This window comes from Zea mays, chromosome 4 (genome assembly GCF_902167145.1).
Source record: "Zea mays cultivar B73 chromosome 4, Zm-B73-REFERENCE-NAM-5.0, whole genome shotgun sequence".
Lineage (NCBI taxonomy): Eukaryota > Viridiplantae > Streptophyta > Magnoliopsida > Poales > Poaceae > Zea > Zea mays.
This window is the reverse complement of record NC_050099.1, coordinates 87,873,848-87,887,680: the sequence shown is the minus strand read 5'-3', so window position 1 is coordinate 87,887,680 and position 13,833 is coordinate 87,873,848.

Here is a 13,833-nt window from a genome sequence, read left to right as displayed (position 1 = left end):
TCACGGTACCACACCATAATCCTTATTCAAATTTTTATCCCGTAGACAACCAATCCCCATGGATTGTTGTCCACAAACCAGCATCATTATGATAAGAAGGTGGATACAACCAATTTCCTGGTCTCGCGCGAGTGCTAGAAAAATCACTCGACTTCTACCGAGATCCTAATTAATAAAGCAGCTACTCGTCCCAGCATACTAGTTTCCATCTCAATAGGATTCCTGAGATCATGCAACTAGGGTTTCAACACAACTCCTACACCTAAGTGCACAATCAATCCTACAATCATTAAGTGAAGTAAAATAGTATAAATAACAGGTTATGCATAAAACCGGGGCTTGCCTTCCAAAGCAGTGGCAGGCAGGTCCTCTGGTGCAGGCTCTGGTGCTGGATCTGGGGCTACCTCCTGAGCAGCTCCTTGCTCCGGCACGAGGACGTACTCTCCGTCAGCAAGGTTACAGTCTATCGAAATGCAATGAATATGTATGTCATGATTATGCAAGATTTAATAACATTATGCTAAAAGAAACTAAGTCAAGAAGTAACTTAGGGTTTCTTAGTCATACGGGGCTTCCAGTGGTATATGCTTATTATCTTTTAGGCTTAGGTTTTCATTTAGGATAACATAGTGGATTTGTATTGTCTTTATACATTTCAGTAGACAAATTTACAAGGGTTTTAGGATGACATTAATTACCATTATTCATTTTCCTTTTCTTAATTTCTACTTATGGTTTCTAGTGTAGGTTTGAACTACGACAGTGGTTTAATATTTTCCAAAAATTTTGTAAAAATTACAGTGGGTTGCCCTTTGCTATTCTAGCCTGTTTTAAGAATTTGAGGCTCCACAAATAAAGGCTAAGCTTAGGACAAAAAGAATAACAAATTGGGTAAATGGGCCACTTTGTACTACAACTCTTAATTAGAGGTGGGGTCTGTCTTAAAGATTATTTTTGTTGACATCTAACAGTAATAATAGGCTTCTGTGTCAAAAACCACAGGAGGCTAAGGGGTGGTTATTTAGTTATGATTTTCTAAAGTTTAATGCCAAAAAGGCACTTTCTACTACATTGTTATTTGAAAAATGTCAAACAGCAGATTTCATATTTTTCTTAAGTTCTTATTAGCAAAACATTTTCCATCCCAAGGGTGGGGGTGTTTTCACCTTGGGGTTATTTTTGTAGGGTTTTTCTAAGTTTCCCTTGTTTTATTAAAATAAAAGGTATCCTACTTATTTTATACTAAAACAGGGTATGATATATTTTTCCAGTGAACTACCTTGAATAAGTATCCTAACAAAAATAGGGGTGCCCTCTGGTTCATTATTTAAATCACATTTTCTATTTTTCTTAACCTTGAGCATATTGTAAAATAAGGGGCAAAAACTAACTTAATGGGGTGGACAGAGAGGTTTAGCATTTTTAATTGTGTCAGTAGGTAGATATAAACTTCTCCAAATTTTGCTAACCCTAGTCAAACAATATTTCTATTTTTCCTTCTAATATTAAGTTTTGAGCAGTTTTCTTATTTAATTTGAAACTTCAGAAAAAAATACAGGAACTATGGGTTTTACTATTTTTATCTGATAGTTCATAATTCCCAGAGTCTAGCAAAATTGATTTGAACATTTTTGGATGATTATTCTTCAAGTTATGCATTTATTAAGTTATCTGCCATAACAAAAGAAAAATAAATTCGAAAATGGAAAAGAAAACAGGTTTGCGCTGAGGCCCCTGGGTTTTATCTCCTTCTTTTCTCACAAAACAGTCCTCGGTCTACTATTGGCATGGGTCACTGACATTGCACAAAACCCCCTGGACCTAACCGAAATCTAACCCGCGCTCCCTGACTGACTTAAACAGTAACCGCGGCATAGATTACGGCGGCGAGGCTTACCGGCGGCAGTAGAGCTCCGGTGGGGTGGTCAGTGACGTCCGGGAGGTCACAACGGTCACGTCGGTGTGCGGGTCGGCGTCGGAGGTGGTTGGAGCTACCCTGGCCACGAGCACAGGCGGCGGGGGTCGTCGGCGGCTCCTGTTCCGGCCAAACCACGGCGGTATAGTTCAATTAAGGTGCACGAGGAGCTCCACGGGGTGATGTAGAGGCCATGCGCGCAACGAATTGGAAAATGGTGCAGAGGCTTACCCGGTCCACGTGCGCCGGCGGGTTTTTGAACTCCGGCGAGCACGATTGAGCTATTCCGGTGACGCGGGTCCTCGGTTCAAGCTTGAGCAAGCTTCACGGCCTCACCAGGAAGCTATCTGAGGGCTTGGATCGAACGGAGGAGGACAGGAAAGGGGCTGGCCACGGTGGTTGCTCTCGGGCGGCACTGGCGGGTCGCGGGGAGGTCGCCGGAGCTAATGGCTAGCTCGGGTAAGTCAGGCGAGGTACGGAGGAGGCAACGGGGAAGGCAGCCGAGCACTGGGGCGGGCTTTATAGCCGTGGCGCGGGCGTGGTCACGGGCGGCCGCGGGCGCGCGGGGGTTCGCGCACGGGCGTGCTCTGAGCGCGCCCCCGGATGTCAGCTCGCGTCGAACACGTGGAAGCTTGCTTCTGCCATGGTTCAACGGCGGATTAGAGCACCATAGCGTGCGTATCTTGGCAAAGTCACTGTGTACGGTCGCTTCTCTGCTCCATATCCTACCTTTTTGCTGTGAGTTCCAAGTCAAGATATGGTCGGGGTAGGGAGATAGAGGGGGAGAAGTTGGCTGTGTCAGCTAGGTCCAAGCCGAGACAAAAATGGTGTCAAGTCGTGTCTAGCGCCCTAGGGTAGGTGTCATCTCTTTCCAGGGTGTTCTAGGGTTAATTTGGCGCCACTTTGTCAATTGGGTCGAAGGATTTTGAAATTTGGATTAAGGTGAACATGTGGAATCTTTGTGCAAGGGTTAGTTTTTGTACTTAGGCAAAATCTGAATTCTCTCTTGTGCTGAACCTTAGGTGAACTTTTTAGGATTTTTCTGAAAACTTTTTGGGGGTACTTCCTTACTATTAATTGTAGGTTATGAAGTATATTACAACTTTTATATTTGGCCCAAGCCATGATCATAAGGTTTACATGATCTTTTGATTATAGCTTCAATTAGGGTTCCTATTGCCCATGAGGGGTTTGCTTTAGGGTTTTGGGAAAAATTTCCACTTAGATGTGCATGTCAAGCTAGGGCATGATATCCAAGATGGTTTGCACTTTATTAGGACCTTGAGTTCCAAGTTTGATGTACTCTGCCCAATTCAATCCCCATGTGATAATGGGTTAAAAGGGAATAGCCCTGGGTGGACACCCTGAGTAACACCTGGGGTGTTACAGCCCTCCCCCTTAAAGGAATCTCACCCCGAGATTTTAGGTAGAGTCCCTTGGAGGGGTGCTTGAAGGGGTGTCGGTGTGCTACCTTTTTCTTTATACTCAAGTTTCTCTTATTAACTGCTCTTCGAATGTCATTCTCTTTGCAACTTCAGAAGGAAGCCCTTCTTAAGTTAAATCCACAACTTAGACTATCCTTGCTATCTAAGTTTTTCTTATAATTGAATTCAAAGGGCAGGTGGGGGTGGGGTTTTGGGGTTACGTACTGACTCCTTTGGGCAGGAAGTCGGGGAAGCGAGAGCGTAGAAAATCCTCAGTCTCCCATGTGGCTTCTTCTGCTGAATGGTGACTCCACTGAACTTTATACATTCTGACTGACCTTGCCCGAGTTGATCTCTCTTTTTGATCTAATACCTTGACGGGGTACTCTTGGTAGGATAAGTCTGGTTCTATCTCAATGTCCGGTTCCGGTAGCACTTCAGTGGGTAGACGAATACATTTCCGCAGCTGAGATACATGGAACACATTGTGAACTGCTGACATGTGAGGTGGCAATTCCACTTGATAGGCTACGGGTCCACAAGCTTCCTTAACCTCGTAGGGCCCGATGTAGCGAGGAGCTAACTTGCCCTTGATCCCAAATCTCTGGACACCCTTGGTGGGTGACACCTTAAGATAAACATGATCTCCTACCTCAAACTATAGAGGCTTCCGCCTCTTATCATGATAGCTCTTTTGCCTGGCTTGAGCAGCTTCTAGGTTCTTCTTGATGATCCTGACCTTTGCCTCTGCTTCAAGTACCAAATCTGGCCCAAAAATTTCCCTCTCTCCTGCTTGAGACCAATTCAGTGGGGTCCTACACCTCCTCCCATATAATGCCTCAAAGGGTGCCATCTTCAGACTGGACCGATAGCTGTTATTGTAAGAAAACTCTGCCAAGGAAAGACACTTGTCCCAATCTTTTCCGTAGTGTAGTGCACAAGCCCGCAACATGTCTTCCAAAATCTGATTTACCCTTTCTGTCTGGCCATCGGTTTGGGGATGGTATGCTGAGCTTCGTATGACCTGGGTCCCAAGTGATTCCTGCAATTGCTCCCAAAATCGTGCCACAAATGGTGCTCCTCTGTCTGAGACTATAGTCCTCGGTATCCCATGCAGACGAACTATTTGGTCAATGTAGATCTCTGCATACTTCTCTGTCCTCTGGGTGGTGTGCACTGGTAAGAAATGAGCGGTCTTGGTCAATCTGTCCACAATAACCCAAATAGAATCATGGTGCCTGGATGTATTGGGCAATCCCACTATAAAGTCCATGCAAATGTCCTCCCATTTCCAAGATGGTATGGGAAGGGGTTGCAAAGGGCCTGCTGCCTTCAAGTGACTAGCTTTTATTCTCTGGCAAGTGTCACACTCGGATATGTACTTGGCGATTTCCCTTTTCATTCTGGTCCACCAATATAAAGTTCTGAGATCGTGGTACATCTTGTTGCTACCCGGGTGCATGGAGAATTTGGAAAGGTGAGCTTCATCTAGGATCTTCTTTCTGAGTTCTGGGTCCTTGGGAACAACCAATCGGTCTCCAAACCATAAAATTCCCTTGCTGTCCTGACGGAAGCACTTGTATTTCTCTACCTGTTGCTTGATCACTTCCTTGATAACCTGAACACCTTTATCCTCAATCTGTGCCCTGACTATTTGCTCTTGCAATGTGGGTTCCACCGAGATATAATTTAATTCACCGGAGGGAATAACTTCCAGGTTCAGCTTGCATATCTCATCGCACAGGGTGGTAACTCTTGCATCCATGCTTATACAATTGCACTGGGCCTTTCTGCTCAAGGCATCTACCACAACATTGGCTTTACCAGGATGGTAATGCACTTCCAAATCATAGTCCTTGATTAACTCCAACCATCTCATTTGCCTCATGTTCAGATCTGCCTGAGTGAAGATGTATTTGAGGCTCTTGTGATCAGTATAGATGTTACAGTGAGCTCCCATCAAGTAGTGTCTCCATATCTTAAGAGCATGAACCACAGCTGCCAATTCCAGGTCATGTGTAGGGTAGTTCTGCTCATGGGGCCTGAGTGCTCGGGAGGCATAAGCAATGACTCTGTTCTCTTGCATCAAGACACATCCCAATCCTGTACCAGAAGCATCACAATAAACTTCAAATGGCTTGGTGTTGTCAGGTTGAGCCAGCACTGGGGCTGTTGTCAAATGCTGCCTCAAAGTGTGAAAGGCATCCTCGCACTTTTGGCTCCAATCATACTTGACTCCCTTCTTCAACAGTTCAGTCATTGGTTTGGCAATTCTAGAGAAATCCGGAATAAATCGTCGATAATACCCTGCCAATCCTAAGAAACTCTGAATCTACCTTACTGTAGTCGGGGGTTTCCAATCCATCACCTCTTGTACCTTCTCAGGATCAACTGATATCCCATCCTGAGAAATTGTGTGACCCAAGAATTTAATCTCCTTCAGCCAGAACTCACATTTAGACAACTTAGCATAAAGATGATGATCGCGTAGTCGCTGAAGCACGATGTGCAGGTGCTCAGTATGTTCATCTTCATTCTTGGAATAGACCAGAATATCATCAATGAAAACGACCACGAACTTATCCAATTCTGGCATAAACACTGAGTTCATCAGGTACATAAAATAAGTCGGGGCATTGGTCAGCCCAAAAGACATCACCAAAAATTCATACAACCCATATCTGGTAGAGAAAGTCGTCTTGGGAATGTCACTGGCACGGATCTTGATCTGATGGTAACCTGAGCGAAGGTCTATTTTGGAGAATACCTTGGCTCCCACTAGCTGATCAAACAGAACATCAATGCGGGGCAGTGGGTATTTGTTCTTGATAGTCACCGCATTGAGAGGGCGGTAGTCAACACACATCCTCAAACTCTCATCCTTTTTCTTCACAAATAATGCTGGACATCCCCACGGTGAAGTACTTGGGCGAATAAACCCCTTGTCCAACAACTCTTGCAATTGCTTCTTCAATTCTGCCAATTCCGCGGGAGGCATCCTATAGGGTCTCTTGGAGATAGGAGCAGTCCCGGGTTGCAACTCAATTGCGAACTCAATGTCTCGGTCAGGTGGCATCCCTGACAATTCATCTGGAAACACATCCGGGTAGTCACAGACCACTGGGATCTTTTCTACTGGGGACTCGATCATAACGAAGGCACAGGAACGGGTACAACCCTGGTCAGGCAAGTATAGTGTGGTTCCACCACAAGTTGGTGAGTGCACCTCAATGGCCCTAGCTGCTATATCCATCACAGCCCGATTTCTGGTCAACCAGTCAGTTCCCAATATAATATCCACACTATCCAAACCCAAAATGAGGAGGTTGGTTTTAATTATCAGACTACCAAACTTTATCGGCACATTCTTGTTAATTTGGTAAGTGGCAACCCTGCCTCCTGGTGTTGAAATTGTGATACCCCCATTGGTGTGGTGAAAAGGTAATTGGCACTTGGCACTAAATTTGGCACTGATAAAACTATGCGATGCACCAGAATCAAAAAGAATAATAGCAGGATATTTCAAAACTGTAAAGATACCAGTCATGACGGGTGCTCCCTCTGGAATATCAGCCATGGTGGTGAAGTTTAGCCTGCCCTGCCTCACTTGCACCTTCTGCCTCTTGCCTTGGTTCTGATTAACATTTTGCCCCTGCCTCTGCTGGTTCCTGGGGCAATTCTTGGCGTAATGTCCGGTGTTGCCACATGTGAAGCACCTGTTGTCATTTGCCTGGCGGTACTGCTGCTGCTGCTGATTGTTCCTCTGAGCTGGAAACTGGGTGCGGTTGGGTGCCTGCTGCTGCTGCTGCTGAGGTCGGATCACCCATCGCCCTTGCTGCTGCTGGGGTCCCCTGCTCTGAGTGTCGGACACAATCCTGAAGCGCTGTGGCTGAGCTGAGAGTCCTGCCATAGGGGTCTTCCTCTTCTTCTCTGCCTGTCTAGCTGTAATGCAGTCCTCTTGGGAGATAGCCATGTTGACCAACTCATTGTAACTGTTGGCCCTGACGGTGTTGAGACGGTCACGGAGCTTAGTGCTGAGCCCCCTCCTGAACCTGTCTCTCTTCTTCTCATCCGTATCTGCGTGATACCCAGTATACTGGCACAAGTCATTAAAGGCCTAGGCATACTGCAACACTGTCCTGTTGCCCTGAGTGAGTGCCAAAAACTCATTGAGCTTCCGGTCCATAATCCCGGCTGGTATATGGTGTCCCCTAAAAGCTGCCTTGAACTCCCTCCATTCCACTTCTCGATCCTCTGGCTGCATGGCAAGAAAATGGTCCCACCATGTCCTTGCGGGTCCGTGAAGCTGCTGGGTGGCGAACCTAACTTTGGTGACTTCTGAGCAAGCTCCATGGAGTAGTGGGAATTTGGATTCCACCACTCGCAACCACACATCTGCATCAAGTGGATCCTCTGCCCTTGTGAACAATGGAGGCTGGGTGCTGAGGAACTCCTGGTAGGTGGCTGCCGCGGGGTGATGCTGATGGTCTCCACCACCATAGTGCTGAGGTGGTGGCTGACGCTGGGCCAGCTGTCTCAAGATCTCATTCTGCTGAGCCATGAGCTCCTGCAGAGTGGGAGGTGGTGGCGGCGGTGGAGGAACGCGCTCGTTCTGGCCACGACGCTGCCTCCCGGCCATCTAAAAAACCACATACATACTTAACACCATATTTCCAAGTTCAAGATTTTATCGCGGCGAAAAGAGTCAAAAATAACATGATAGACTCCGATTTCAACAAAAGGATTTTAAAAGGCATAATTTCTTCCTTCCAAATTTAAACTGATAACAGCATCCATCAAACAAGCTTCCAAGAGAGTTTAGCACGATTACATCAATTGTCCCAAAAAGACTCAACTCTATCTAGCCTAGTACCCCAAGGGTGCAAAAGCTAAGCCAGCTGCGAGGAGTCCTACCATCCAACTTCTAACCCTATCATGAACACCTAGTGAGCGAACAAAGCAACACTCGACTCGGGGGAAGGTGGTCTTCCCGAGCCAGCAGTGTCCACACTGGAGGCAGGCTCATCTCCTCCCTCGATGTCGACGTCCTCGTTGGCCTCCAGGTCCTGGATCTTCTGGTGATGCATATCCAGGTGCTCGCTAGCCTCAGCAAGCTGCTGCTGAGTGTTAATGAGCTGATCCTCTAGAACCTCGATGGTGTTCTCCCTGGTGCCCACTAGCTCCTCCAACTCTTGGATATCAGTGGATAGCTGCTCCACCTGCAAGTCCTTCTCCACCATTTCAGTGGACAAGTCAACCACAAGCTCCTCCCTGTTGTCCAAAGTAATCTTTGTCGCCTCCAATAGTGCCATCAGATGGGACATCGCCTCACCGCGCATTACTTGCAGACGGTACAGAGCATTCATGCATCGTATGGTCAAGTGCGCAGTCTGTCCTGGGTAGATGGCCCAGATATCCTTGGCGTGCTCCACCCGATCCTTCCACATTGGGTCGTCCTCCCTTTCGGCGGAGAACAAGCCAATGGGGTGGGTAGCCAACTCCAAAGGATGGAATCCGCAGAAAGTGGTCAATCCATGCAGAGCGATCGCCTCGATCGTGTCCTCCGCTCGGTATCCGAAAGACTCGGAGTCCAAAGAGCGCCAGCCTGGCTGCAGGGGATGAGGCTCCAAGGTCATCCTCACCCTACAGCGGGGCACTCGATGCTTCTCGAACTGCTGCACCTCGTACTGAGGGGGTGTCGTGTATCCGGCCCCCTGAAGTACCTCCCACAAAATGCGGGGAAAACCCTCTCGTGCAAGCCCGTTAGTGTGGGATAGTGCATTCTCGTCCTCTGAGGATCAGTGGGAAGTCATCTGTGTACGGTTAAGCGTAAGTAAAAGAAAAAGAATTATAAAAAGAACAAGAAAAATAAAACTCAGCCCTTTCTCTAGTTAAAATAAAATGGTACTGGGGACCTAGTTGGTTATCATTTTGTAATTAGGTCCTCACTTAACTTTTCATTTGATTAATTTTTAAGAATGCATGCATGCTCGTCCTGAACGACCTCACAACAAGATACAAGGAATAGGGAAGAACTCCCATCCTGTAAATGTGGCCTGTAGGGCCTAATCACTTAGCCACCTAGCTACCCTTCTATCCTCCTAAGGCTTCACGTCCTAAGTCTATCCTGCTCGTCCCACTATCTATCCAACATTGTTTCTATCAAGTTTTATTTTGGAAAAATGATGGTATTCACATTTTATTGATTCCTCTGTGGTGGTACAAGCTCCGATACCAGCTGTGGCGGAACTGCCCGAATTATTCCAAGTTAAGTGCCTGAGCCCTGCCTTAGAGGCTAGACCACACTTAAATGGGAATAATCCGTCAATCCCTCGGATCTAGTCCGACACGGCCACTGACAGGATCAAGTACCACAATCTCACTCGAAGGTGAGTCACAGAGCAAATACAATAAAGCATAAAACCATACATGAAGGAGTATTAAATTATTACATCACCATCGGAGTTTTGCAAAAGTAGTCATCATTGTTCGAAGTGCAGCGGAATAAAACTAACGATAATTAAACAGAGAGATGGGGAAGCCTGTCCCATCACTCCTCATTCTCCTCCTCAGCCGAGGCAGGGTCCCACTCGACAGTCCAACCCGGTGGCAAGATAGACGGCCAAGTCACTCCAGCAACCATTTCCTCCAGAGAACCTGTAAAAATTATGCCACAAGCAAGGCTGAGTATACTAATACTCAGCTAGACTTACCCGGTGTGAGGAGTCTACTCCTCTACCTCTAGACATGCAGCTGTTTGGCTGTGGGGTTTGGTTGCCAAAAGCACTAGCTGAGTTTCTAAATCAAGTTTTTAACTTTGTCAAAATTAAGTGTGACTCTCTTAAGGCTAAAGATGTACTATCTATTCATACATAGTAGCAAACATTTTTAGCAATCAACATCTTGTATCATCTCAACACAATTCCACTTGTTACTCAATGTAGCAGCATGGATCAAGCAGTCTCATTAGCTGCGAGAAGCAGACGATTCGAATCGAGATTTTAAACCTTGCAAGGTAAACCTAAACACACGACATGTAGGGGCACTCCGTCCCCACACACATCAACCGTCCCCATCGATTCCCCGTCAGCAGATCAGGGCTCACCGCCTTGGCGTACAATGCCTCACTGACCCCGATTGCCGTCGTGCAGTGACCGCACTTGTACCCACCATAACCGAAATGGGAGACCTCGTCTCAGGTCGCGTGAGGGGATATGTCCACTTCCAGGTTCACTCAGGTACTAGGCTTACCGATTTACCGTATTTCTCGGCATGTGCTTAGTACGTTCAAACGCTTGACTCACGGTACCACACCATAATCCTTATTCAAATTTTTATCCCGTAGACAACCAATCCCCATGGATTGTTGCCCACAAACCAGCATCATTATGATAAGAAGGTGGATACAACCAATTTCCTGGTCTCGCGCGAGTGCTAGAAAAATCACTCGACTTCTACCGAGATCCTAATTAATAAAGCAACTACTCGTCCCAGCATACTAGTTTCCATCTCAATAGGATTCCTGAGATCATGCAACTAGGGTTTCAACACAACTCCTACACCTAAGTGCACAATCAATCCTACAATCATTAAGTGAAGTAAAATAGTATAAATAACAGGTTATGCATAAAACCGGGGCTTGCCTTCCAAAGCAGTGGCAGGCAGGTCCTCTGGTGCAGGCTCTGGTGCTGGATCTGGGGCAACCTCCTGAGCAGCTCCTTGCTCCGGCACGAGGACGTACTCTCCGTCAGCAAGGTTACAGTCTATCGAAATGCAATGAATATGTAAGTCATGATTATGCAAGATTTAATAACATTATGCTAAAAGAAACTAAGTCAAGAAGTAACTTAGGGTTTCTTAGTCATCCGGGGCTTCCAGTGGTATATGCTTATTACCTTTTAGGCTTAGGTTTTCATTTAGGATAACATAGTGGATTTGTATTGTCTTTATACATTTCAGTGGACAAATTTACAAGGGTTTTAGGAAGACATTAATTACCATTATTCATTTTCCTTTTCTTAATTTCTACTTATGGTTTCTAGTGTAGGTTTGAACTACGACAGTGGTTTAATATTTTCCAAAAATTTTGTAAAAATTACAGTGGGTTGCCCTTTGCTATTCTAGCCTGTTTTAAGAATTTGAGGCTCAACAAATAAAGGCTAAGCTTAGGACAAAAAGAATAACAAATTGGGTAAATGGGCCACTTTGTACTACAACTCTTAATTAGAGGTGGGGTCTGTCTTAAAGATTATTTTTGTTGACATCTAACAGTAATAATAGGCTTCTGTGTCAAAAAACACAGGAGGCTAAGGGGTGGTTATTTAGTTATGATTTTCTAAAGTTTAATGCCAAAAAGGCACTTTCTACTACATTGTTATTTGAAAAATGTCAAACAGCAGATTTCATATTTTTCTTAAGTTCTTATTAGCAAAACATTTTCCATCCCAAGGGTGGGGGTGTTTTCACCTTGGGGTTATTTTTGTAGGGTTTTTCTAAGTTTCCCTTGTTTTATTAAAATAAAAAGTATCCTACTTATTTTATACTAAAACAGGGTATGATATATTTTTCCAGTGAACTACCTTGAATAAGTATCCTAACAAAAATAGGGGTGCCCTCTGGTTCATTATTTAAATCACATTTTCTATTTTTCTTAACCTTGAGCATATTGTAAAATAAGGGGCAAAAACTAACTTAATGGGGTGGACAGAGAGGTTTAGCATTTTTAATTGGGTTAGTAGGTAGATATAAACTTCTCCAAATTTTGCTAACCCTAGTCAAACAATATTTCTATTTTTCCTTCTAATATTAAGTTTTGAGCAGTTTTCTTATTTAATTTGAAACTTCAGAAAAGAATACAAGAACTATGGGTTTTACTATTTTTATCTGATAGTTCATAATTCCCAGAGTCTAGCAAAATTGGTTTGAACATTTTTGGATGATTATTCTTCAAGTTATGCATTTATTAAGTTATCTGCCATAACAAAAGAAAAATAAATTCGAAAATGGAAAAGAAAACAGGTTTGCGCTGAGGCCCCTGGGTTTTATCTCCTTCTTTTCTCACAAAACAGTCCTCGGTCTACTATTGGCATGGGTCACTGACATTGCACAAAACCCCCTGGACCTAACCGAAATCTAACCCGCGCTCCCTGACTGACTTAAACAGTAACCGCGGCATAGATTATGGCGGCGAGGCTTACTGGCGGCAGTAGAGCTCTAGCGGGGTGGTCAGTGACGTCCGGGAGGTCACAACGGTCACATCGGTGTGCGGGTCGGCGTCGGAGGTGGTCGGAGCTACCCTGGCCACGAGCACAGGCGGCGGGGGTCGTCGGCGGCTCCTGTTCCGGCCAAACCACGGCGGTATAGTTCAATTAAGGTGCACGAGGAGCTCCACGGGGTGATGTAGAGGCCATGCGCGCAACTAATTGGAAAATGGAGCAGAGGCTTACCCGGTCCACGTGCGCCGGCGGGTTTTTGAACTCCGGCGAGCACGATTGAGCTATTCCGGTGACGCGGGTCCTCGGTTCAAGCTTGAGCAAGCTTCACGGCCTCACCAGGAAGCTATCTGAGGGCTTGGATCGAACGGAGGAGGACGGGAAAGGGGCTGGCCACGGTGGTTGCTCTCGGGCGGCACTGGCGGGTCGCGGGGAGGTCGCCGGAGCTAATGGCTGGCTCGGGTAAGTCAGGCGAGGTACGGAGGAGGCAACGGGAAAGGAAGCCGAGCACTGGGGCGGGCTTTATAGCCGTGGCGCGGGCGTGGTCACGGGCGGCCACGGGTGCGCGGAGGTTCGCGCACGGGCGTGCTCTGAGCGCGCCCCCGGATGTCAGCTCGCGTCGAACACGTGGAAGCTTGCTTCTGCCATGGTTCAACGGCGGATTAGAGCACCATAGCGTGCGTATCTTGGCAAAGTCACTGTGTACGGTCGCTTCTCTGCTCCATATCCTACCTTTTTGCTGTGAGTTCCAAGTCAAGATATGGTCGGGGTAGGGAGATAGAGGGGGGAGAAGTTGGTTGTGTCAGCTAGGTCCAAGCCGAGACAAAAATGGTGTCAAGTCGTGTCTAGCGCCGTAGGGTAGGTGTCATCTCTTTCCAGGGTGTTCTAGGGTTAATTTGGCGCCACTTTGTCAATTGGGTCGAAGGGTTTTGAAATTTGGATTAAGGTGAACATGTGGAATCTTTGTGCAAGGGTTAGTTTTTGTACTTAGGCAAAATCTGAATTCTCCCTTGTGCTGAACCTTAGGTGAACTTTTTAGGATTTTTCTGAAAACTTTTTGGGGGTACTTCCTTACTATTAATTGTAGGTTATGAAGTATATTACAACTTTTATATTTGGCCTAAGCCATGATCATAAGGTTTACATGATCTTTTGATTATAGCTTCAATTAGGGTTCCTATTGCCCATGAGGGGTTTGCTTTAGGGTTTTGGGAAAAATTTCCACTTAGATGTGCATGACAAGCTAGGGCATGATAACCAGGATGGTTTGCACTTGATTAGG